Source organism: Peromyscus eremicus, chromosome 4, assembly GCF_949786415.1.
Source record: "Peromyscus eremicus chromosome 4, PerEre_H2_v1, whole genome shotgun sequence".
In the NCBI taxonomy this organism is placed as follows: domain Eukaryota; kingdom Metazoa; phylum Chordata; class Mammalia; order Rodentia; family Cricetidae; genus Peromyscus; species Peromyscus eremicus.
The window spans coordinates 98042850-98066834 of NC_081419.1; positions in this window are offsets into that span (position 1 = coordinate 98042850).

Genomic DNA, 23985 nt, shown 5'->3' on the forward strand with positions numbered 1-23985 from the left:
AAACCTCATTTTTGAGTGATTGACACCTGCCATGCATTACATCAAGTATGCAGTTTCATTTAATCCAGACAAAAATCATAAAGGGTTGACAATATTGTTAATATTTACATATTGGTGATTTAAAGATCTGGGAAAGATAAGGAAGCCATCGAGAAACCCAATTTCTGTGTTGTGGTTCCCAAGCTCCATTTCTTCCTCCATCTTCTCATTCCATTCCCATAAGCACACAAGTCATCCACCCTGTAACTGTCTTCACACCATGCATTAGTCACTTTTCTCCTTGCTGCATCCGAACAACTAACAAAAGCAATTACAGAAGCAAGGGTTTGTTATAGCTCACCATTCTGGAGGATGCTGTCTGGAATGCCTGGGAAGGCACAGTAGGAAAAGTGGAAGGCTGCTGGTCACACTGCATCCACAGTCAGGAACCCAAGAGCAATAGATGCTAGTACTCATCTGTGTTCTCCTTTCTATTCTGTCCAGGACCCCAGACCACAGGAATGGTGCCACCTGAGTTTAGGGTGGGGTTTTCCACCTCAATCTAATCTAAATGATCCCTCACAGACATGCCCTGACATTTGTTTCCATGGTAATTCTAAATCACATCAAGTTTACAGTAAAAATTTACCATCATAATCAAATTCCAAAATTTTATATCTCATTCCAGTAATACTAAATTCCTTGTGGTTCCCTGTGTGCACTAAGATCTTCCACGCCCTGTGACACTTTATAAACCATTCTCTTCATGTCCAATGCCCTTTCCACTTCAAGAATCAAGAAAGTTGCTACTACTCTGGGGCTGGAGGGATGGTTTAGTGGTTAAGAGCACATGCTGTTCTGCAAAATACCTGGGTTCAGTTCGCAGCACCCACATGATGACTCATAACTGTCTATAACTTCAGTTCCAGGGAATCCAACACTGTTCTGGCCACCAGGATGCAGTATGCACGCAATACATATACATACATGCAGGCAAACACCCATGCACATAAATTACAATAAATAAATCTTTATCAGAAAGGAAGAAAGAGAAACACCACTCATCCTATAGGAAACACCTCAATGTTATCTATTACTTTTTAGGCAAAGTTAGATATTTTGTATCTGTTTACTGAAATTCCACAGCTTAGTGGTTCCTTTTTTCTATTTCCAAATGTCTGTCGACTAAAGGCCCTTCAACATAGATAACTTTTTTTCTTGTCCTTGTCTCTCTGGTCCCAGAATATAAACAACTCACAAATTAGTAATGATAAACAAATTGATGAATATAAATTCTGATCATTCTCTGGAGCAGCATCCTTTGGGTCTTATCACAGTAATGCATAGTAGCTACCTGCTCATACATTGATAGTTATGAATGTGACTGATGTTATCAAGAATGGGATGTCCACTGCATTTAGCCTGGAGAAATTTGAATCCAAACAGCCATACAGACCTGGTAGTTAATTGTACAGGTCAGAGTGGCATTGTTCTTTCTGGGGCTCTTCTAGAGTGTGCTTCACCATATTCCCTTTCCGGTTACACACTATCTTAATAAGGTCCATGTCAGAGAGTTGGTTATGACTCTCAATATGACTGGGAGACCACAGTGCATTCCCATTAGGACAGTGGTCCTTCAGAAGGGAGATCCACGCTCTTGAGCCCCACTCACATAACCATGATACAGATTGTTTGTGATAGGGATCACAGTCTTATCAAAGAACATTTGTGAATTCTTGGGGGAATGTTAGCAACCTTAGCGAGATATCTGTGTTGAGGCACTTTCTGGTTCTGTACACAGATAGCAAATGGAATATAGTATCAGTTCACCCTTTATCTGCACTTACCCACCCCCCAATGTTCTACACACACACACATACACACACACACACACACACACACACACACACACACACACACACACACAGATGAACATATGCACACAAGTGCAAAGTCATATGATTATTAGGACATCACAAGAAACAGTTATACAACATGGGCTAGTCCACGCTGGTAGAACAGATAGTTTCAGTGAAGTGGACATTACTTTCCTGTAACTCACTTAAGGAAGTTTAGATTTCATGAATAGAAAGAAACAAGATATTTTAAGAAAAGGCTTGTTTCCACAATCCCAGTGTTGGCTGGAGAGCTTATCTAGCCTCTATAGCTTCTGACTAACATGACCTATAAGTGTGTAAACCCATTGTTATAGTATGTCTATGTATAAAGGAGCCAGAGGAGAAGTGTAAACAGCACAGTTACTACACATACTCAGCCTGTGCACATCTTGCATTGGCAAGGGTGAGGTAATAACATGGAATGTGAATGGGAGCTCATGTCTGTTTAATCTAATTCAACTCAGAAAAAAAAAAAAAAAGGTCAATATCTACCTTGTGGGGAGAAACACAAATTCAGAGGAAATGTTATCTTTAGAAAATTTGCAATCGAATACATCAGTAAGATGCATAAACTAACAACTTGTGACAAAGTGTGATGAATTTAATTATGGAGGTAAGTGTGGCACCCTGGTGGTGCGTGGAAGAGCAAGAGTCAAGTATGTCTTGAAGAACATATCCAAATTCATCTATATGGGTTGGAGAGGGTGGGAGAGGGGCAAAAGGACCCCTACATACATACACCCCTACAGTTAAAAGCATAGAGGAAGGCACAAGGTTAGTTAAGGAAAGCCATCTAGGAGGGATGTTATAACAATTTCAGGCTTAGAAATTTAAGGCCTTCATTAAAATTGTGGCTGGGAAAACAAAAGCAACATTTTTACCACATTTCTCAGAGGTGGCTCTCAGCTGCTGTCTAGTTACTGCTCTATTCCTGGGAAGAGACACCATGACCAAAGCAGCTTATAAAAGAACACACTTACCTTGGGGCTTGCTTACAGTTTCAGATGGTTAGTCCATGATCATCATGGTGGAAAACATGACAGCAGGCAGGGAGACATGCTGCTGGGGCTAGAGCTGAGAGCTCATGTCTTATTTTTACCATGGAAGCAGAAAGAGAGAGTGAGACTGGGCCTGGAGTGTGCTTCTGAGACCACCCCCAGTATCACACCTCCTCCAACAAAGCCATACCTTCTAATCCTTCCCAAATAGTTCAACCAACTGGGAACCCAACATTCAAGTATATAAGTCTATGGGGTCTATTCTCATACAAACACCATAGCTCCTTTGTGCCCATAACTCTTGAGAAAAATAATAAACTTCCACCAATAACAGTGAGGGTTCACAAAAGAAACACTTTTTCAGGAGGATGTGGAAAATCTCCCCTAGATGATGCTGATAGATGAACCCTATCTAGTGGGGGTGATCCCTATTCTGAAGGCCTAGAATGGGGAAAGGGGGAGTGTTGAAGGCAAAGTACAAAATTTAACATTGTACTTCCTGAGAACCCTGAATGATCTAGACAGCCACAATCAGCTTGTTCTTTGAGACATGTTTGTTGGGTACGCATACATGTTTCTTTTGCCGAGGATGGACCTAAATTGTAGAGGCCCAAATTACTCAGGGTCAGAGAATTTGAGCTTGTTTTACCCAGCAGGGCTGCATAATGGGATGATTTGACCATGGGAGTGGTTAGTAGGTGTTTGGAAGGGTCTACGCTTGGCGGTGCGGTATGCTTTGATCTAGCAAGGGGAAGGTCTTTTGATTCTCCCCTTGACATTGTTATAAAAAGCCCTTTTGAATAAACGGAAAGGTCCATTGGGTATTGACCCAGGTCCCCCCAAAGCTATCCTGTGTTTCTGTCTTTTCTCTTGTCGTCTAGGTCTCTTTCTACATAATATTTTCTTATCCATCTCTCCTCCTCATAGAAACCCTTGAAAAGGCGGGAGCTGGCCTCCCACACTAAATATCAGCTAGATTCTGAGCCTTTGCCAATTGTGGTTATGACAGATGACTACTCCAAATTTCAGTCCAGGACAGTCTGATCAGAAATCAGAGACCCTTTACTGAACACAGGGACCTATGGGATCTTGAGCAATCCAGAGGAGCCTCATTAATAGTAAAAACAAAATTGTCAAAGATGATGAAAGGTCTTTGGATAAAGATGGCAAACCAGTACCCTGATCTGCTACCTTCTAGGGAAGCTTTCCTAGTATCATCAAAGAATGACGATGGCCCTCAGTCACTTTGCTAAAATGCTATGGAAAGGAAATGAGTGAATTGTATACTCATTCTTTCAATTTCCATGTATTTATGAAGCCAATATAAGTCAGACACTGTGATCAATGTTCTGGAGTAAAAGGTATTTTTATAGGCATTGCTGTTACTCTCTAGAAATTTGTATTTTGTGTGAGTCGAACAGTAAAACAAAATTCCAAGGAAGGGTATTAAGTGGTCAGGTAGAGACATATACAGGTATCATGAGAATGGCTTGGCCCTGCTGGTGAAGCAGCAGCTGTTTCTACAAGGGCATGTGGAAAACCTGCTGGGGGTGGTGGTCTAGGAAAAGATAAGACCAAAAACATGATGAAAACAAAGTGCTCTAGAGGTGAAGGAGCCCCTGTGGCCAGGGCTAAAAGGGACAGGATGGTTAGGAAGAGCTGGACTGCTTTCTAAGAAGCAGGCATTGCGTCTCACATCTCAGGAGGAGTAAGGCCACCTCAGGGGAGGAGAGAGAGGTGCCATAAGCTTGGTGTTACAAAACCAAAAATTTGAGAATCAGTTGTAAAGGATTTAATTGGAGGATCATGGTCATGGGAACATAATGAGAACCTGGTACAAAGCACTACCTTGGAAGAGCAAGGACCAGATCTTCAGTCACCTTGTCCCTGTCTGTATATATCCCCTATTCTACTACCTTTAAGGTTTAAGTGATTTTAGAGGTCAAGTGTGAAGAGTAGTAGCTGTATTTTGGCCTAGGACTCACTAGCATGGGGAGTCCAGGGTTGGGCTATATACCTACCTACCTGTAAAGTGAGTCAGTGCCTAGGGTCTTCTTCATAGTAACACAACTGATCCTTGACACCAGGCAGCTCTTGCCTCCTTGGTTTTTGCTTTTTACGTTGCCTGAGCTTGCTCTTCTTTTGACTAGAGTAATCTCCTCGTCTAACTGGAGGCCTCCTGCAAACTGCTATCTTGCTAGAAATTCAATGTCATTTTTTGGCCCCATTCCATGGTTCTCTCAATCATTCTTTAGAGCAAGAGATATCATCTAGAGGGGTCTGCCACTTGCATAAATGAGTTATGAGTCCTCACAATTTCAAGTGGATTACCAAACACCTCCCAAGCAGAAGCAGCATCTGCTAGCTCCAAAGTGTGAAAAGGACATTATGCATATGTATGCAGAGACGCATGCCCTGCAGCAACCAATTCAGAAGTGTGGCTCCCTCACAGCCTGAGCAAGGAGCCTTGAGAGCTGCTCTTTGAAAAGAAAGTACTGTGACATTCGTTCCTTCCTCTCTGCTCTTTGCAGTCCTTAATTTCATGTTTTATGACTTCATGGGTAGAATTAGGAAAAGGTTTGAGTGACTGCACATGTTACTGATGTGTTACATGCAAGATTTCACATCTATAGGCAAATGACCCTCATCAACTATAGAGGAACCAAGGAAAGAAAACAGCCTATATGTAAACAGGGGTGGAAACAAAATCAGACAGCCAGATTACTATGGGATAGATAATTTCATCTGAGCTCTCCTGATGATGAATATGTTTGCTATGTATGTGTATGTTATTTTCACATTTAACATATAAATATTATTTAGCCATAAAACTAAGGAAATTTTGCTGTTTGTAACCACATGGATGAACCTTATATATGTCAAGTGGAATGAGTCAGAAATAGTAAAAAATACTGCATGATTGCATTTACATGAGCAATCTAAATATTTGTCTATGGAGAGCAGGACAGTGGTTATTGGGTCTGGAAGATGAGAGAGGGAGCAATGTTAATCAAGAGGAAGAAATGCTGGACACCTTATATACTACATAGGCAAAGTAGTTGATAATCATGCATTATATGCTTGGCATTTGCTGAGAAGAGATATCAAAAGTTTTCACTCCCGAATGCAGACAGAAGATAACTCTCTGTGAGGAGATGGATGTATTGATTATCATTGCTCTGCTAACTGTTCACTATGTACAATTGACTCTCTATATCCATGAGTTCTAAGCTCAACCAACCAATTGAAAATATGGGGGAAAATGCTTCTCTACTGAACATGTAAACTATTGTATTTATTCCCTAAACAATACATTTGAATGAATGTTTATACCACATTCACATGGTTTTATGTATTATAAGTAACCTATCCATGGTTTACAATGTACAGGAGGTTGTATACATATAAGCTGTGCTCAAATCTAAGGGACCTGAAATCCACAGAGTTAGGTGTCTGTAGGTGCTTCTGCACTCAATCCACAGTAGACACTTCCTGTCTGTATCAGGAGGTTACACAGTCCACTCTGTACATGCGCTCACTTCTGTTGGGCATTACAAAAAACAAGACAAAATAAAAACTACCAAAAATTAAATTAAATTAAACATAACGGTCATTTTAAAATGAAGATTGTGCTGTCCCCTTTAGTTTTTTAAAAATGGTACCTGACAATAGTACATGTGAAGATACCTTTTAAGGTTAAAAAAAATAATTGAATCAGCATAGAGTATGGTGATTATTGATATTTAAGATAGACTTAGATTGTCATTGTTATGAGACTATTTGGAAAAAGTTCACTTGTGGGTACAGAATTGTTTCTGTTACAGAGAGGGCAAGTTTGTTCATTCATTGTCCCCATTCCTGTCCACCTTCTTAATTGGAGAAGATGCCATATACCTCATGTAAGGTGCCTAAGATTGGGGGTTGGTCTTTTCTCTGGAAAAGTGGGGTACCTACTGTAGCAAACTAGACTTTCACATTTCCCAGCCACTTAGTTACAATCATTGCTGGAGCCTAAACGCTCTAACATCCTTAGCAAAGTCCCTCTGTCAGGTCGCCAGCTCAGATGCTGAAAGATTTGTCCAGTCTCCAGTGCTTTCATACCACGAAAATGGCTTCCTCGTTCCTTCATCCCATCACCCTGCACTTGGAAGGAAGGAGGGATCCTGGAAGTAGGGCAGTGGATGGGATCTTGACCAAGTTGTCATGGGCCTGCTGTCCATCAATAGGATGGCCTAGATCCCCTTTCTCAGTAAAATTCAACCCACTCTTTTTCTGTATCTGCTACCCAGAGACAAAATGGAGGGCTGGGGTGGGTAAAAAACCCTTGGTTGCAGTCTGGCATCTGCAGGAGTCCTGGGGCTGAACATGACCTCTGCCAATCACCAGTAGTAGCTGTTTACTTACCTTATTAGTTACTTACCATCTCTGAGGATTACTTAGCACCTTATTAGTTACTTACCATCTCTGAGGATTACTTACCGTGTCTGTAAATTGGAAACAATAATTTATCTACTGAGCAGGATTTTCTGAGAATTGAACATAATAATATAGTATATTATTGTATATGTATGTATACATGTGTTTTTAAATCAGTGTCTTGCAAAGAATGGAAGAGTCAACAAATCTAAAGAGTATATCCACTCTAGCCTCCCTTTGATTTGCAACTTTTTTTTTAACCAGCTACTCTCAGCGTCTAAAAAGAAAGTTATAAAATAAAGTTAAGCTAATTGATTTGTACTATCAGGCATCAGTAGGCATGTAAAATTCTTCTACTTTCAATAGTGTGAGGTAAACAAAAGGTTTGCTCTGTGCATCCTTGGGGTGAGTGGGATAAAAACAGTTATTTGGAGAGTAAAAATGATGAGTGTGATTTGGCAAGTGAGGTTTTGATAAGCAAAGAAGTGTCAAAAAATCAGGACAGACACAGATTTGGATAAACTCATTTATGCCATGAGAACAAATAGACTCCTGACCTGCTTGCAAATTCCGAAGAGGATAACTCAGGGAGCATGGGCCTGTCCCTTGAGTCTGTGCCCCTCATTCACTCCCAGTACACACTCCCAGATTCCCATAAGACTGCACTCTACAGGAAAGCAAGGGATGGCTGGTGTTCTTGCAAGGTGTGCTAGCCAAGTGTTGAACTTTAGACAACTAAATGAGGATCTGTGATGAATTTAAAATATTAATGTTCGAGTCCAGGGAAAGATCCAGAAGATAACCTAGCAATATTTTGATAATAGAAATGTCTCTGGAACACATCTGAAATTACCCCAGAGAATTTTTGTAAACACTGAATATGTTTTCAGCTTGTGTATAGCTTCTCCTCATGTGTTATACAGCTGTGAGTGTGGGAGCACAATCCTCCTGGGACCTGGGCATATGTTCTCTCCCTGAGAAAATCTGGGAGAGAACCCCAAAGGACTCACTGTATTCCTCTCTCAGCCAAGGAAGGAAAATCTTGCCAGGAACACTCCTTGGTCAGTGAGCAAGTGTGTTCTGGGAATAGAGCTGTGAGAACTCATTGTGGGTTAGAATGAAGCATGCATTGATATATGAGTTGAAATTCTGGGCTCAGCCTTTGATCTTGCTGATCTTGCAATAACTACAGTGTCATGGCTTTCTGGACTTCACTTCCTTCCCCACAACATTAGCCAAAAGCACATGTCAAAGTACAGATACTGTCCAGTGCCACACCCCCACTGTCTCAGCATTTCCTAGGATGCTGGATCTGAAAGAACACTCAAAATTTCTTAGCTTAGTGTTCTGATTTCATAGAAGGGAAAAGTGGGGTGTACTTGTAGAGTGATATCGTTTGTCCAAGGCTGAGACCTCAGTTAGAAGCAAAAACAAGACTGCATCCAGTTCCCCGAGGTCATCAGCCAAAGGCTGCTAGCCCTTGATGGAGAAGAGTCCACTGAAAAGTCTGATGAGAAGTTTAGTCTTCTGGTGTGGGTGATAAGATGGGAGGCAAATGTGTCATACAAATGAATACATGCCCTTTGAAAACTGTCTAGGGAGAAGGTTCAACCACGTTATGTAAAGCATTGTTACTCAAGTATTTAGGGCAAATAATGGCAGTATGTGTATGTAGTAGAGAATGTGTGTCTGGCTTCCTGGATTTAATAATATCATTCATTCAAAACACAATGGAAACATGTGAGGTGATCCCTGCCATCTACACAAATCCTATTTAATTTGTTGATGGCAGTTTCTGAGTCTCAAAAGCCACTTTTCTTTTTAAATACCACAGCCTTGCCCCTCTAACAAACACTTCTGCTGGTTGGTAGACACAGTGAACACAACAAGGTGCTGGCCAACACAGAAAGGGCCTTTTTTCTAACTGGATCTCAACATGGCCTGTACTGCTTAGTCTTTATCTGGCTCTTTGGGTGAGATGCAACACAATGGCCTGATTTTGGAACCATCCCAGATCCCTGATTCAGAATCTTTAGGAAGAAAATCTTCAAGAACCTACAGTTTTATAAACTCTGCCAAACTCACAAATGAAAACTATCATCCTTAGCAATGGCCCAAGTTTTGTCTTAAAAAAAATAAAATATCAAGTATATTGTTCATTAAAAATATACCAGCAAGCCGGGCGGTGGTGGCTCACGCCTTTAATCCCAGCACTCGGGAGGCAGAGCCAGGTGGATCTCTGTGAGTTCGAGGCCAGCCTGGACTACCAAGTGGGTTCCAGGAAAGGCGCAAAACTACACAGAGAAACCCTGTCTCGAAAAACCAAAAAAAAAAATATATATATATATATATATATATATATATATATATATATATATACCAGCAGATATTAGATAGAAAGCTTGTCTTGTCTTCCCATTAGAAAGCTAACATGTAGTCATGTGCTTCTAAAACACAGGCTATATCAGAGGGGCTACACGTGATATGCTCTAATTCTAAAACATCTCACATGGTACATGTATGTATGTATATACGTACATATTTCATCTGGTTCAAGTAAAGGAGTAGGTTATCTGTCATCTCAGAGCAAACAACTAGATAATTCAGATGCATAGGAAATCCAGTCCTGTATACCTTCCAATTAGATAATGACTTGGAACTTCAGAGTGGAACTGAGAGATTCCAGAGTCTCTCAATGAATGGTCCATGTGTGTGTGTGTGTGTGTGTGTGTGTGTGTGTGTGTGTGTGTAGTGTATGGGGACATGCTAATGTGTGAATGTGTGTGTGCTCAAGGGGTAAATGTGTATGTGTGTGTGCATATGTGTGTGGTGTATGGAGATATGTTCACATGTGTGTGCTCATGGGGAGTGCATGTGTACATGCATGTGATTTTATGTAGTGGGGGATTGTTGGGACATGTCCTTGTGTGCTCATAGTGTAGGCATGTGCATATAGTTGTGTGTGTGTGTGTGTGTGTGTGTGTGTGTGTGTGTGGTGTGTAGGCCATAGATCTATATGGGATGTCATTCTCTATTACTCTTCACATTGTTTCTGAAACAAGGTCTCCTTGCTGGACCTAGTTCTCACAGATTGGCTAGGATATTGCGTTAGTTAGGCTGTCCCTGTCCCTTCCTCCAGCACCGGGGTTACAGACGTGTATCATGCCCAGGCTTTCTGTGGGAACTGGGAATCAAACACATGTCCTCATGCTTCTGTGGAGGGCACCTTACTCACTGACCTATCTCTCCAGACCTTGAGTCATCTTTTTCATTTTTTTTTAATCTAAGGCATCTCTGGTCTTTTAACTATTCTCCAAGAGCTGATTGAACATTAATTCAGTTACTTCTCACCATCCTATCTTCCAATTTTGCACTTTCAGATTTGCCCATAGACTCATCTTCCTTTTGTTTCTGTGTGTCCACTTCTGGGTCCATATTCTATCCTAGGAGTGTGGTCAGAGAAAGGCAGTCCACTTCAGCCTCTAAAGTTTCAGCCCAAAGGAAGAAACGGAACTTGGAGGCTGCTGTTTAGTTTGGTTGTTGAATGTATTTGGGACCTTATACCTCTTATGCACTATTAAGCAAAAACCTGTTTGTCCTCATTAAAATTAGATTGACCACCATTTTCTCCATAGAAATTATGCCTCTATTTATTAAAGCTAATTATGCAGTGTGCCATTTTTCTTTTCTGTTTGTATTCATGAATGCCTGGACTCAATGGGAACATCTAGGTGAAGATCGATAATCGGTCTCTTATTAGAGCAGGGGGAAGCATCCATTGGTACACTGCATTCAGCTGTGTATAAGAGGGCTTATTATTAAAGCAGCAGCAGGCATTCACGACCCATGCTTGCTGGCAGTGCTGGACACAGAGGATTAAATAATCAGCCATCAGGCTCTGTCTCATAAATGTTTTCCTTTGACTTTTGGCAGGATCTCCAACCTGAGCAGATGCCAGTTGACATGGGAACTCTGAGGAGAGCAATTTAAGGATTTTCACATTTGCTTGCAGTGGTAAGATTTAAAGATATAATAACAAAGAGAAAATGTTACTGGGTTCTGACGTTTTGTATAGATGCAAAATGAAATCATCTAGATAAATATGACTCTATCTATACCTTTTTCTGCTAATTATCTTAGCAAAACCAAAGAAAACGTAAGAGAAATCCATAATTAATGCTTAAACATTGAACATACCATTATTGGACTGGATAAAAATAGAGAAACTAAGTAATACCTTTATTTTCTTATGCTGTACAGTTGGACCAAGAAGGGGTCATGGTTTTCACATCTGAGGCTGGTGAGCTGTCTCTACTGAGATGAGATATTAGTTGTCAGAACACAAAGTGTGTGTCAGTGGGAGAAAAGAGAAAAGGGCTGTTTTAGGTTCTGTAGGGGGCGGTCACAGCCTTAGCATGAGCCTTGAGATTGGTTTGTGAGGGGATGAAATCTGTAGTTAATTAAGTGATTACATAACAAGAAGAATGCCTGGCGCTTGTGGCCTTCACACTGGACACTTGCTGCCAATAGAGGCACATCTGTGTGCCACGACTTCAAAACAAAGTTTTAATGTTGAAGATACCAACAGATGAGTTCAAGTCGTGTTATTGAAAGATGGTTTTAAAAATAGAAGCCTTCCACTCCTCTGTGTGTATGTTTACATGTATGTGCACACACATATACATATACACTCTTAAATCTGATGCCAAGGAATAAATGCTGAAAGCATCAGCAAGTAAATATTTACATCTTTCACAGAAGGAACTACAGTGTCTGTATACATTCTAATAGAGAGTAGGCATTGCACCAGAGAGTGGTCACCCACTTCAAGTATCAACACATCATCCTAGACATTAGTGAATTCCTGGGAATTTGAGTTCTTAAAGTTAATAGGTTAAATTTGGAACAAGTACCCACTCTTCTACACTTCAAGCTGAGACTGATCTCCATAGTGTGATACTATCCTCAGCACATCTGGTTCTCTGAAGTATACTGTCTTGAAATAGTTCATGTATTCTTCTGAGTCCATTTTCAAGAGGCCTAAGTATCATGTCCATGATACGTTGGCCAGACAATGACTCTCTGCCATCTCATTGGATATCCTTGGACAGCAGACATAGCTTTGTATCTGTGAATCTGAAAATGATGAACTTGGCAATCAGTATTCATATTTAGCTTTTAAATATGTTCCTCTCAAATTGCCTGCTACTTTATTCACTTATATTACTACATTAATTTTGGCTTTAATGCTTGGGTTCTTAAAAACTGCTTGTGAACAATGAAAGAATGAGGGTGAACATGTTGGAAGCTAGCAAATGCATTGTTTAAACTGATACAATACCAGAACTGGCAGCACAGTGTCACAAAACTTCATCTATTTTTTCCCCATTTATTTATTTATTCAGTCATTTGTTCAATTTTGTCTCTGTGTGTGTATGAGATAGGGTAGTGAAGAACTTATTCGAGTCAGTTCTTTCCTTTCGTCATATAGGCACCAGCGGTAGAACTCAAGGGGCGTCAGGATTGATAGCAAGTATCTTTACCCCTGCGCTGCCTTGCCTACTTCCATTACAGTGTCTTATATCTGAATGTCATGGTCCTCTTGAAAATTAAAAGACAATTGCCTTTCGTATTTCATTTAGTAACTTAGCACTTCCTAGGAGGTAACACCAAACTTGTTTCTTCCACATGTGAGTCATGGTTTCCTTATCTAGATGCAAAATTTAAGTAAACATCTTAATTGGAGTATCATTGAACTGCAGATACTATTTAGTATGTTCATGTACCGTCAGAAATACCTCCATGTTAAATGTAAAGTCCCACATGAAGCTCCACAGCTTCAGAATGGCTGTTCTAACGGAATAGAAATTCACTTGAGATAGACGGCCTTTGGGTCTGGTTGATTTTGGTGCATGATGTTTTGTGTTCACACGTTCTTTATAATAAAGTTTTAATAAAACACACATATACACAAACAAACAATATCTCAGATACCAGAAGAGCCAGAAGTTGAGCTGAACAGGCCTTCTAGAATCTGAAAGGACAAGAAAGGGCAAGTAATATAATGAGGGAGGGCAGGCTGGAGCCAGAGAGTAAGAGTGAGAGCGTTACTGACCTTCATGAATCCTAAAGCCCTATGAAAATGATCCATAACTGACCCGAGAAGCACATAGTCACCTGAGCTCTGGTTTTTGTTGTTGTTGTTGTTGTTGTTGTTGTTGTTGTTGTTGTTATTGTTATGAAGAAAGAGAACCTGTCAAAGACGTTCCAAATATGATGCTGAGGATTTGCATCAAGACATGGGGAGGTTTTCCTGAATGTACCCTAGCGTTTTTTGTCTGGCCAGAGAACCAAGGACAGCACCTTCCTGTTCCCCATGTGATAGGAGGCCACGGTTGACAAGGCCTGCTTGTTTGAGAAAGGCTGTCTTGAAGCTGAGATCAGGGAGGAGGAACCTGACTTTGGAATTCTCAGGCCTCCACCCAAATCCTGAAACCTTGTCTGACTTAGCTGAAGAGATACTTTACTTCTTTTTTTTTTTTTTTTTTTTTTTTTGGTTTTTCGAGACAGGGTTTCTCTGTGTAGCTTTGCGCCTTTCCTGGGACTCACTTGGTAGTCCAGGCTGGCCTCGAACTCACAGAGATCCGCCTGGCTCTGCCTCCCGAGTGCTGGGATTAAAGGCGTGCGCCACCACCGCCCGGCGATACTTTACTTCTTTGCTTCTAGATTTTAAATATCCCTTAAATATTGAGATTTAGATTTTAGTCTACGAAACTACGTGAAGGGACTCTAGCCAGCCTGGGTCTGGCAAACATGGCTCTGGCAGGCCTTGCCCTTCTCCCCCATTCCCTCTGCCTCACTGAAAACCATTAGACTGCATTCCTAAAGCTAGCCACCAAGGTCTACTTCCTCATTTGTCCACTTCCTCTTCCGGAGGCTGACTACCAATGTCCAGCTATCAAAGTATTGAAGCCCAGCAATCAAAATCCCCCTTTGGCTGCTCTAATTAACATGTCCAATCAAAATTAAACACCTCATCCTACCACAGGGTTTCCCCTTTTACCTGTATAAACTGTCATTTGTCTATGGGCCCTGCCTGTCTCCTCTTTATTCAGAGGCGATCCTTTGCCCCTCTGGGGCAAATACCCTTCCCTTGTTCCCTTCCCCTTCTCCCTCATCCTCTATCTCTGGTCTTTGTCTCTTATTCCCTGCCCTTTGCCCCCTGAGGCAAATAAATCCCCTTTGGTCTTGGGGTATCTTGTGCAGACTTCTAGTCCCTTTACTATGTTTAGTATTAATTTTACTTTTTTTTAAAGAACTACCTGGAGAAAAATAAACAAGGAACACTTGGAAGAGATTAAAATTACCACACAGGACTTAGCCCTAGAACCTTTGATCCTCATTAAAGACACTTGGTGGGACTGGGCTGGGGCAGAATTGCATCTTCTTCAGGCTGGGTGTGGCTTTGCATTGAACAAATGCTTGCAGTTGCCCTGAGCTCAAATACTCTGGACTCTCCTCACTGAATTATGATAGCATCCAAAGCTAATCACTATATCTGCCCTTGAATTATTTGTGAACTGTCCCTGGTGTTTAACACACTGATTGCAGTTTCAGTGTTCTAGAATTACAGCTAAGAAGAGAACATGGGAGACTTTGAGAGAAATGTTTACTGTGCAATCCCTGTCAGGAAACAGGGAGAAGGGGGTCTCCAGGGTTGAAGTTTGAGGAGCCTTGGCCTTTCTCAGACTCACTTCTCTCTTAATTCCTTTCAGATGTGGACTATTTTACAAAACTAGTCTTCAATTGTTTTCCTGCTCCTCAGCCTCCCCACCCATCGGTCTCCTTTCTTGTCTCCTTCAGAGCTCAGAAAGTACTCTGCCTGTTTACATTTGAGGGTTTTTTTTTAAGCTATTGACCCACAGTCCTCTGCTTCCATAAATCCTGCTTCAAGTGTTTGCTCTGTAAGACAAACAGCACCCCCACCAAGCCCCGAGTTTACTCTCGGACTCCATTTCATTACAGATGCTGAAGATAATCAATATGAATTGGGGGGCTGGTGTCAGGTCAAAAAACACAATTTGCCTGAGCACACTAGACTGTTTGTCTCTACAAAGAATTGTTGAGCATATATCCTTAAGCAATAAAGCTGCAATTGTTAGAAAATGTACCTAAAAGATAAACAGGAAATTTCAATAATTACACAAGGCATGGAATATCTTCTAGACCTCCTCGTTCATATACTAATACTAATGTCAGAAGCAATCAAGGTTTATGAATAATGGATGAAGTTAAGCACAAGTGGTCCAGATTTTAATCCAGTGTGCTAGAAAAGCACGTTAACGTAATGGATATGGGTCAGAGAAATTGGCTGACATAGGAAATACCAACCGGTAATGTCATTCATTCCCATTTGTAGGGATAAAACTTGCATATTTTCCTGTGGTCTCCATTGTAAATATGCTTACCTATGTATATCACCAGCCTCCAGAATGGTGCCATTACCCCTAAAACACATGAAAGCCTCCCTTTTGCTTTCATAACTATTCAAACATATCAGCATTTATATGAATTTCTTCTCAAAAAAATTTCCTAATCTCTTAAATTCTGGCTAGCCCATTATGCCCATTGTAGCACCTACTTTGACCCTACTTTGGGTCACATAGCTCTGAAGCTAATCTATAGGAACAACCAATGAGAATTAGAAGAAGAAAGTGTGAGGAAATAATGTCCTGAGGTGCTGCACCTAAATTTCCATGTGACTGTAATTAACCCAATTAGCCAGAAAAAATCAATGCTGTGATTATCATCATCATGGTCAATCACACTACTAAGAACTCAGTGAGTCAATTTGCTCGGAATTTGGCTGATCTGATACTTTTTATTTATAGTGTTTCCAACTCAACAAACTTTTTTTTCTTTGCAATATTAGTGTTTCTTCTCTACAAAGTCAACATAGAGGTGAGAGATAATTGGGGAGGAGGTGGGAAGCTCTCTGGTACCCTTCCCAAGAGCAGGAGCATGAAGGAAGAGAAGTCAGTGCAAACACTAGCTGCTCTCTAATGCCTCAGCCATTTCCATTGACATGTCAAAGCAACTCCAGCACACAGTAAGATTTTCTCTTCCGGTCACCCACAGTTACTCTGCAGCTGATCAGAATGGCTAAGCAAGAACCAGGAAGTTGCCATGTCTCCAAAGGCCCCCCCCCCATCACTCGGATTCTTTTTCTGGTGGAATAAATTCAAAAGTGAATTTCTTCTTTTTCTTTTCCCCCTCAAGTTTTGCATCTGACAAAATGATATAAAAGCAAGGTGACCGATGGGAAATTCTTCAGATTGAGAGCCTCTAATAAACAGCAATCTCTATCTGACTGAAGGATGCTACTGAATTGAGAGGAAATGGGAAAAAGGCTTTGTAATATCTCTTGCTTATCAGCCATCTGAAAAGTTTCTAATTAAATATCTAAAGCTGCTTCATAAAAATATGTTACTGGAAACATTTTCTATGAGCTTTATGGTATAATATTTGTTTGTTTGGAAATACAATGGGCAAGGCAAGCTGAGACATACACATTATTTAAATGTATTGTGATATACCCTAATGCCATCCAGGAGGACTTGCTTGAACCTCTTGTAAGATGGTATGGACTGTACTTTTAGACTCTGTTTGTGTGTATATATGAAAATGGAAAAGGACAAGAGAATATGTTTAAGAAAGAAATAAAAAGGACATATTGAAAGTGATACTTTGAGAGATAACCCAAAGGGCAAGATCTACCCAATGGGTAACTTCTGCTAAGACAAGGCCGCAACTTTAGTGTTGTTACAGGTTTGTTTTGACTTTTTGTGCTGTTCTGTTGCTCGGTGAGCTATGTTGCCACATTGTCAAGAAGTTACCAGGGAAACTGTCATATCTTTGGAGTCCACTCAAATCCCGATTTTACCAAAAGATGAACCCAGAGTAAAATGCTACCTTACTCCATGTGAAAGGCATGTTTAACTATCTGTTTTGTCCTCCCACTGTCTTTCATAGATCTATTTTTCATTGTCTTCTCCACTGAATAAGTGTTTGTTGGTCACCGATTAGGCTTTGCAAGGTATTGTTTTAACCATACAGATAGAAGTCTCTGTCTCCCTGAAGGTGGTCCTGTAGTGAAGAAAGTGAATAATGGACAAAATAAATATGCCTAAAATATACAGAACATATCCTTGTGATTTACTAATGTATCAGATACATGTGTATGAATGAATGGGAAGGACAAAGGCTGGAAAAGGAGGTGGAGATGTCATGGGAAGGGGGTTGACTTTTGCACAGAGTGAACTAATAAAGCCTGTCTGTATAGATATCTCCTAAAAGATGGAGGAAAGACTTGGAGGGCATGAAGGCCCAAACCAGGCAGACATCCAGCAAAGACTGTAGCTGGCACAGAGAACAGAAAGTGCAAAGGCTGTGAGGAACTGAGCTGACCACCATATATAGAGAGAGAGGAGGAGGAGGAGGAGGAGGAGGAGGAGGAGGAGGAGGAGGAGGAGGAGGAGGAGGAACTCAGGTTAGATAAATGCAAGAGGGAAAAATTGTCAGAAATGATTTAGTCACCCCAAATGACTCACCAGCCAAAGCCCTAACCTTGAGACTTGGGCTGTCAACATATGAACTGGAGGAGCAGACACAAAATATTCAGACTTTAGTGGAGCAAGTGTGGTTTAGGCAGGGATGGTAATAGTTGGGTATACCTCCACCACAAGGGCTGCTTCTGTAGCTTTGGTAAGAAAGCAGAGGGTAGGGATCTGTGTCTATGTAGAGAACCCGACCTTGAAAAAGATAGGGAAGGACTTATCTTCAGAAACAGGGAAGGGGAGGGTCGGTGGGCACTTGAGGTAATTATAGCACAAGTTCTGTTGTGATGAGCTGTCACACATCTGACACATTAGACTTTGCCAGCCCAGTCACAAGGTGGCCACCTATATGACCTATGGGAGTCAAGGTTTCACCCAGAAAGTACAGCTAATTGGTAAAGGAGCTACAGTGATATCAGAGTGAGTATGAAAGACTGTCCTGGGAGGATTATGTGGTAGCGACACAGAAATGATGGATTCTAGATCCTTAAGGAGTTCTATGTATAAAGGGCTTAGGATCTTGTGATCAGTATGAAAGGACTCTTGATTGTAGTATGGAATTTTTAAAGTTGCGATGTTTTTCATGGCTTCAGTGGTTGACAATGATAAAATGCAAATATGAATATGGAAGTGAGTGGTTCAAGAAAGATGGACCACGAAACATGGGGTAGTGTAGCCTGACCTTAGGAGAGTGACTGCTGGTGTTTTATTGTGGAAGAAGAGAAAATGTCTGAGCCCAGTCGTAACTGACCAAGAGGAAATGTAGCATGAATTTAGGCTCCTTGTTAAGAGAGGTCCAGGGGAGTTAATGTTTTCGCTTGTGAGAGCTTCAGTGGAATCAGTCCTGCATGTAAAACTCAAGTTTCAGCTAGTACAGAAAGGTCAAAGGGAAGTTTCCAGAAGGAGTGAGAGTGCACAGATTTGGTGTTGACTTCTCTGAACTCCAGAAGGTGCTAGACCTGAGGGCAAGATCAGAACCAAGAGTGAATGAAGTTGTGATGTAGGGAACAGAGAAGAGGGAAGGCCTATGCTAGTATGGTGACCTACCCACAGAAGCTAATGATAGGTGTCCAACCCAAGGCGGATGGCCGTGGTGAGACTGTAGGTACAGAGGAGGAATATGGGAGTTATGTATTCCACTCAGGAGCAGTGAGACCAAAGTTTTTAAGAACACGAGGAACTTTGAGCACTTGCTTGTTGAGGAGACCCTTGTCCTTCTGAGAAGGGGTTTGTCCTGAATATACAGATACTCTCTCTCAACTCAAGGCCAGCAGTGGCCTTTTGCTCTGTCATCTCACACTGAGCAAGCTGCCTTCTACTGCATGCATCATTACAGAGACCAGTGATTCCTTCTTCAACACAGGCCCCCTTAGCTTCCCGTAGCAGCATAAACACTGTCACAATGGTCGTATCTGGGCCACCACAAACACACTCAACTGGGGAACTTATTGCTGCACTTCATGACATTCTCTCCTGACCTTTGCTCCAACCGCATCCCACCAACTCGTTTATGATAATGTTTTTCCCTCCCTATCTTTCTCCCCTATCCATTTTGTTCCTTGCTGTGGAGAGCAGCTAACTGTGCCCAGACCACCTTCTTCACTTCTCTCTTGAAGTGGTGCTCTGGCTCCTTTTGTGCATCTCCCTATTCTAACTGCTCCAAAGCTTTGCTCATCTTTGGTGTGGGTTCCAACACAAGGGAAGGATGAGCTTGGCAGCTTCTGTGAAGGCTCTTCTCTCTGACCAACTGTGCGTGCATACCTGACCCGAGAACCACAGCCTCATCATAAATAATTCTTACATGTTCTGCACTCCACTTGAGACAAGAAAAAAAAAAAACAAACCCAACATTGCTTTAGAAGAGATCGTCATTCTGCATAGGTGTTGGGGACACTATAAGCCAGTCAGTTTATGGGACTGAAATATGAGTTTTAATTCAATATATAGTCTCAGGCTCACTGAATATGGAAAGTAAAGCTATTTCTCTTTTGCCCTTAAGGCAACTACTGAGTGCTCTGAAGTTTACAAAAAAAAAAAAAAAGAATCAGTATCGTAATTAGTGACTTTGGCCATTGGGGTTAGTTGGCATGAATCCTAAGATAGCTGTCTGCCCTCTTCTCTTACAATACAGAGACACTGCAAAGATCTTGAAGTGTAGTACTTCTGCAGTCATTATGGGAATAAACAAGGTAAATGAACTAACAGTTGAATTTACTCACTATTCATTCTCTCCCACACTACTGATTTATTTTCTGACCCCATGCCAAGGCAGGATTCAATCTTTTACAGTTCTGAATGTCCCTTAGTAGGGATTCCCACCTCTGCTATGCCAAAGATAGTATGCTATAGAGGTAAGAGTGTGGATGTGGCATCTAAGTACTGATATTTTAATTCTGACTTTGTTGCCTATCATCTACACAGTGCTATGCAAGATACAGAGTGTTGTATAACTCTCTATTTCCTAGATGGTTGCTGTGGTATACTGCCCTAACATGGGGATGCTAAACTCTGGGAACTGTGAACATTCAGCAAATGTAATAGAGTACTTCTCATCATCTACTCCTTGACTTTTTGCTTCAGTGAATTACATGACTTTTCACATCTTTTGTTTCTTCCTTTCTGGCCACCTTGACTGCTTTCACCATCTTTTTATTGACATATCTGCTGCCTTAATTGTCTTCAACACTCAGTGTGCACTATGTTACATTCCTGGCTGGGATGGGGAGGTGGTTGGTGCGTTTCTTGGATGTGGAGGATTTGAAGGAAAAGTGACAATGACATGGATGAGAAGTCTAAACAAATGGAGTTATTGTGAAAGATGAGATGGTGGGAATCTGTGTAGCTGGTGGCATGAAGCGTTCATAGGTCAAATGTTTACCAATGTCTCACTAAATAAGACTGTCAAAGGACAAAGTAAGCACCCAATTTTCTGTGCATTGCAGAATCTGTCAGTCTTCTAAAACTTAACAAAATGAAGTTCTTTAGTTTTCTTATAATTATAAACATGTCATTTCTTGCTGTGTGATTTTATTAATCTGCCTTCCATAGCACAGAGGCAGAAGCAGTTTAAGAAAATTAAGAATTGGGAAAAAAAAAAGAACATGGCTGATGAACAGTAAGGCTAAAAGGGCCCTTATTAATTTGTTTGTTTGTTTGTTCATTTTTGCTTATTTCCCTTGAGGCTGAAAACCAAAAGACAAGTAATTTGAAATGAATACTTTCCTTCTTTCTCTGTCCCTCTCCCATCCCCCACTCCTATCTCTCCCCTCCCTCCCCCTTTCTCCCTCCTCACATTGTGTATTGCTGTTTGTCTCAGCTATCACTACATTAAAAATCATTACATTAATAATCTCCATCTTTAAGTGATGAAATGTATACAATTAAATGCCAAGTGGTGGAGACAATTGAAACAGATAAGTTTCCAAGCTCAGTTTCCTGACCGGCCCTGTCTTTCTAAAACAACCGTGTATTCTGTGTCATTAAAGAATCAGAGAGAAAAGAGAACACACACTGCTTGGCTGTGTCTGTGTGGTCATCCTTTCACACTTCATTAGAGGCCTCATCCAACTTTGGTGCTCAGGCAGGATTGTTTTTCTGGAGCTAGAAGAAATTTGAATGAGGATGTGATGAATGTCCATATTAAATTGGGTGCCCCTCCTCCTTTTAATTAAGTTCATTTAAATATAATTTCATACTTTTGCTTGAGTAAACCATCTGACTCCAGCTGTTGGATGCACTTTTTGCATTTCTGTTTTCACATAATTGTACCTGCAAAAGATTTATAGCTGCGAGAGACATTCTGGAACCTCTCAGAGCATTTTTGGCATATGTTTCATGGATGGCTGGTAACATGAGCAATTAACATCCTGAAATGTTGTTCTTCTCTCTGAAATATTTTTAATGGGATAAGTTATTTTTATTAGCTTGAACTTTAAACAAATAATCATCTTAAAGGAGACATTATCATCAAAATAACTGAAGTGAGACGGAAGGCCAATCCTCAAAGGAAATTGGTAGGAATAAGAGGGAAAGACCACTAGGCTAAGAAGCTTTATAAGCAAAAGATGGGGAGTGGCCTTCTAGAAAAATAAGTGTAGCAAGCATTGTTCATGTGCCTTCTGTTGACTCTAAGGCATGAGTTGATGCTGAGTCATAGGTAATATGCGTGTGCAGTGTATGAAAGCTAATACTAAGTCAGGGCAATGAGAGTACAGTGTTTGGGTTGACGTTCAGTCATGGTCATGTTTTTGCAGTGCTTAAGGTTGACTTGAGTCATGAGTAATGTGTATGTAGTGCTTGGAGCTGATGTACAGTCATGGTCAATGTGGATGCAGTGCTTCATGTTGACTTGAATCATGGGCAATTGTGGGGTTTTTACCCACCAATCCCACAGCTCCCCAGAGTTTTCTTGAGTGCAAGCAGCAGGAAATATTAGATAGAAGGATTTATATTGCGGAGATAAATAGATAGAAAATAAAGGATAGCCTGGAGAGGGCCTGGAACCTATTCCAACAGGCCCTGATTGTCTCTGCCTCAGGGTATTTATAGAGATGCCAAGGGGTGGAGCAAAAGACCTCCCCCCAGCACAGCCAAGTGCAGACCATCTCAGACACCTGCACTCAGGCCTGTGGTCCTAATCATCCTCTCTATGTGGACCTGCTGGGTAAAGCCACAAGGAACCTGAAAACGGGCTCCCACAGGCAATGTGTGTGTAGTGTTAGGGATTCACTCTTGGACAATATGTTGGGAGTGCCTAGGGTTGACTCTGTGCCATGGGCAATGTATGTGCAGTATTTGGGCTTGACTCTGAGTCAAAGGTAGTATGTGTGCAGACTTTGGAGTTATCTGAGTCATAAGTAATGTATACACAGGGTCTAGGGTTGATTCTGAGTCAAGGTAAGAAGTGTGTGTACACTGTTTAGGGTTGACTCTGAGTCAAAGGCTGTGTATATACAGTGTTTAGAAATGACACTGAGTCAAGGGCAGTGTGTGTACACTGTTTGAGATAGACTCTGAGTCCAGAACAGTGTGTGTGCAGGGCTTAGGGTTGACTCCAGGTCAAGGGAAGTATATGTGCAGCACTTCTGTGTACTTTGTAAGATGCTGGTGGGTCCCTCTTCTACTTAGGGAACATTTCAAATCAAGTTCAATGACAGAACACTGTGAGGACAGAGAGCCTTCTTAGCACCGCTTCTTCAACAGACTCAAATGGAGGTGCTCACGGGTTCAGGTGTCTACTTTATAACCATTTTATGGCTTTAAAACTTAGAACTCAGACTTTCTTCATTGATAAATGCCTCCTGTCAGGCATTCTTAACCAGGAAAAGGGCTGCTAGTAAATAGCTTTTCTTTTTAGAACTCTATGAATGCTTACATTTGTTCTCTATCTGCCCTCTTTGCTTCCTTAGTCAAAGCATAGTTAATAACGTACTTGACAGCCCACCTGGGACCTTGTCTAATGAAATCCCAAGTCCTCATCAAAGAAACATATACTGCAATTAGACCTTTCGATGACATCCTAAAGAAAAACAGCAACCACAAATTTACAGAATAAAAGAATCAATTTTTTTCCTCAAGTGAAAAATTGTACTTCATGTTTTAGATATCTTATGGTCTGTCTTGATGTGTAGGAAATATTCACCATTGCAGTAACAAATTAAAGTATGGATTTTTCTTCAGACTTAAGGGGCCCAGTAAGCAAACTTTAATTTTATTCTTTCACAGTCTTGTTTTTCCAGGACAAATGTGTGTGCGTGTGCACTGGGGATGGACAGTGTCTAAAAACTACCGGAGTTTACTGTTACTATTTCCGAGTGTTCTTGATATGAGCACCAAGTAAAGCTTAAATAACTTAAAAACAACACTAACCTTTGGGACCATGCAAGCACTATGTGTCCTTAATTAATAAACAACACAATTCTCTGTTTCTAATAGATTGAACAATCCCAAAACTTGATTTTATGTGTCAGGGAATTTTGCAACTTTGCAAAATTTTGAACAAGAAAGCAGTGAAGGGCTAGAGAGGAAACACCTGAGGCAGGAAGTGGCACACAGGATGTACACAATTAGTAAATTATT